This window comes from Lynx canadensis, chromosome A3 (genome assembly GCF_007474595.2).
Source record: "Lynx canadensis isolate LIC74 chromosome A3, mLynCan4.pri.v2, whole genome shotgun sequence".
Lineage (NCBI taxonomy): Eukaryota > Metazoa > Chordata > Mammalia > Carnivora > Felidae > Lynx > Lynx canadensis.
In genome coordinates this window covers 65,364,221-65,367,643 of record NC_044305.1, presented here as the reverse complement: position 1 = coordinate 65,367,643, position 3,423 = coordinate 65,364,221, and positions in this window count along the sequence as shown.

The following is a 3,423-nucleotide window of genomic DNA, read 5'->3' as shown; positions in this document are numbered from 1 at the left end:
GACACCTCAGTGTGACTGAGCTTGTCAGTTTCCTGAGCACGGATTGATAAGAAGAGAAGGAAGTCACACCCCCAAGAATAATGATAAAATCCAAGTTAAATTTCTTTAGCTCCTTGGATACTGACTCTGAGAAGTGGCTTTTATAAATATACAAAATTAACAAGGATTGAGGTCATTTCAGGGCAGGGACTCTCAGTCCTGGCTGCACACAGAAACAGCTGGGAAGCTTTTTAAAAAAGACCAATGCCCAGCACCACCCCCCAGAGATTCTGACATGACTGGTCTCAGGTGGGACCGAAGCATCAGTACTTTCTTAAATCTCCCTAAGATTCCAGTCATGGTTGAGAGGCACTGGGTTTATGCATCTTTTTCTTCCAATAGCTCTTTGCTGTTAAAATAAAGTAATTTATGGGCGCCTGGGTGGCTCAGTCAGTTAAGCATCTGACTCTTGATTTTGGCCCAAGTCATTGAGCCCCACATTGGGCTCTGCGCTGACAGATTCTCTCTCTCCCTCTCTCTCTGACTCTCTCTCTCTCTCTCTCAAAATAAATAAATAAACTTAAAAAAAATTTAAAAAATAATTTAAAGATGCTGTTTCATCAAAAAAAAAATAATTTAAATAAATAAACTTAAAATTTTTTTTAAATACAGTAATTTAAAGATTGCAGCTAAATGGAATGCCGGGGTAGCTTAGTAGGTTAAGCGTTTGACTTCAGCTCAGGTCCTGACCTCGCAGTTCGTGAGTTCAAGCCCAGCATTGGGCTCTGTGCTGACAGCTCGGAGCCTGGAGCCTGCTTCCAATTCTGTGTCTCCCTCTCTCTCTGCCCCTCCCCTGCTCTCACTCTGTCTCTGCCTCTCTCTCAAAAAGTGAATAAACATTAAAATTTTTTTTAAAGTGCAGCTAATAAAAGCATTCATAATATCTGACAATAAATGACCCCTTCTTTTCTGAAGAATAACTTAGGATGGGGGAGAAAAAAAAAAAGAAAACTTTATCTTACACTTGGGCATATCAGGATTCATAGGCCTAGACCCACATTCTGCTATTTGGAAGAGAAAAGAAAATGATCTGAGATGTAAAGAAAGACTTATTTAAAAAGATGTTATTTATAACATCAAAAATTCTGAGACAGTATTGTCTGTTGTTTTTGATTCCCTGAAACCTGGTACAAGTTGAGTTTGGTCAAGAAAATAATCAGGTAAGTAATTTTAAACATAATACCGAGTTTTTAGACATAACATGAGGATGGTTCTATAGCTCTCCGTGTGAATTAGATCCTTCTGTTGCATAGAGGAGACATGCTTTGGTTTTTCAAAAAACCTAACAGGAAACAACATTAAATGTACTAAATGGCCAGGTGTCAGGGAGCCTGAACCATCAGTTGGAAAATACTGTATTTCTTAGGATGCAACCTAGCTGTAGTGACGCGATTATTTAGCCACCCCCTGGGCAATTGATGCTGAGGCCCTGTCTGTCACACTCCATCATTATGGTGACTGGGCTACTCTCTGTGCTCTGGCTCTACCGACTTTCTGAGCCTTTCCAGGGCAGACTCTCAGGAAGGAATCTGATTGGTCGTAATCATTTTCTAAGTCCTTAATTCAACAATTATTTACTACACACCTACGATACACCAGGCTCTTTTCTAGGCACCAAAGACGAAGCAGTAGGCAAAATGCACAAAGTCCTTGTGATCATGGTTTTACATTTTAGTGAAGGAAGACAAGAAAAAGTTACACACACGTCTGTGTCAAATGTCAGATGGTGCCACATGCAGAGAAGAAGAGAGTATCACGAAGGAAGAGAGAGAGAGAGGAAATGCTATGTGTCATTGAGCAGTAAGGGGAACTTCTCTGACAACATGAACTTCAAGGTGGGATCTGAACACAGCGAGTGCACTCAGGAGATAGGCAGCAGGGAGGCCAAAAGCTTGCTTACTGCGTTGGAGGAAGAACAAGAGGCCAGCATGGCTGGAGCATGGTGAGGGGGGAAGGAGTGATGGGAGGCCCCTCAAAAGTGATCTTGTAGACCATGGTAAGGGCCTTTGCCTTGCTCCCAAAGTGGGGTGGAAGCCCCTGGGGGGTATAGAGCAGAGATGTGATGTGATCTACTTTTCTCCCCAGTTTCTCCCCGATTGCACAGTATGGAGTTCTGACATACCCCCTTCCCTCAAGCTTCCTCGATTATTTGCATCTTACATTAGTGTGGCACATCTGTTCCAACGGCTAGGCTGATACTGACACGTTATTAACTGAAGTCCACAACTTATGGTAGGTCTCACCCTTCCTGGTGCATATAGTGCAGGTTTTGACGTGGAGGATAGGACCTACTTTCTGTGTTATGAAAGGATCACTCTGGCAGCTGTGAGTGGAGCATAGAGGCTGGGGATGGGAATGGAGCAAGGGGAGAAGGGAGCCTACAGTAGGTTTCTCGCTGAGGCGAGGGTGACATGGGCCAGGGAGGTGGTACAGAGTGGCCAAGTAGAGCTGACAAAAGTTGCCGATGGATGCCACGTAGAGAACGAGAGAGAGGAGAGTCAAGGGTGAGTAGCTGGAGAATAAAATTGGTGAGATAGGGACATACTGGGGGTGGGGAGAGGGGGCCGGGAAGTGTCAGGAGTTTGGTTTTGAACACGTTTAGCTTGAGGTCCAAGGGGACGTTTTGGACAGGAATTGAATGTACGAGTGGAGGTTAGGGGAAAGGTCTGGACTGAGGTATACACCTGGGATTGGCATTCATTTGAACATGGGGCTGCATGAGCTCAACTAGAGGGAAGTATGGATGGTGACGACCAGAGCTGAACACTGAGCCCTGGGATGTCTCAGAGGTCACAAATCAAGCAAATGAAGTGGGTCCTGCAAAAGACATTGAGAAAGAGCTGCCAGCAAAGATGGAGGAGAACTGAGAGAGAGTGGCCTTGGACACCAGAAGAAGAAATACCTCAGGGAAGAGAAGAGCCAGCATCCATGTCAAGCACTGTTGAGATGTGGAGGAAGATGAGGACTGAGAATTGGCCGTCAGCTTTGGAACGTGATGGCCATGCGTGGCTCCTTCGAGAGTGAAAGGTTGGGGGAAGAAGTCTAACTAGAGTGAATTTTAAAAATACAGACAGGAGAAGCACTCCTTCTTGCCGGAGACAGCGAGTGTAGACAACTCTCTGCAGCCAAAGAATGAGGCCATGGCTACACAAGGTTGCTGGGTGGCAGGGAAGGGGGATGGACCCACATATGTTGTGGATTGCTCAGTCAGCATCGAGTGGAGCACACTGGTGGGTGGAGGGGGCAGAGATTTCATACCTGCTATCTTGCCTGCATAGGGTTGCCCACCTGGTCTTGTTGGCTGTAGTCAAAAGGGGTGTCATGTGGCACCAAGCCCAATGACCCTCTAGATGAGTCTCTCTCAGGATGAGTCATAGCAGCATC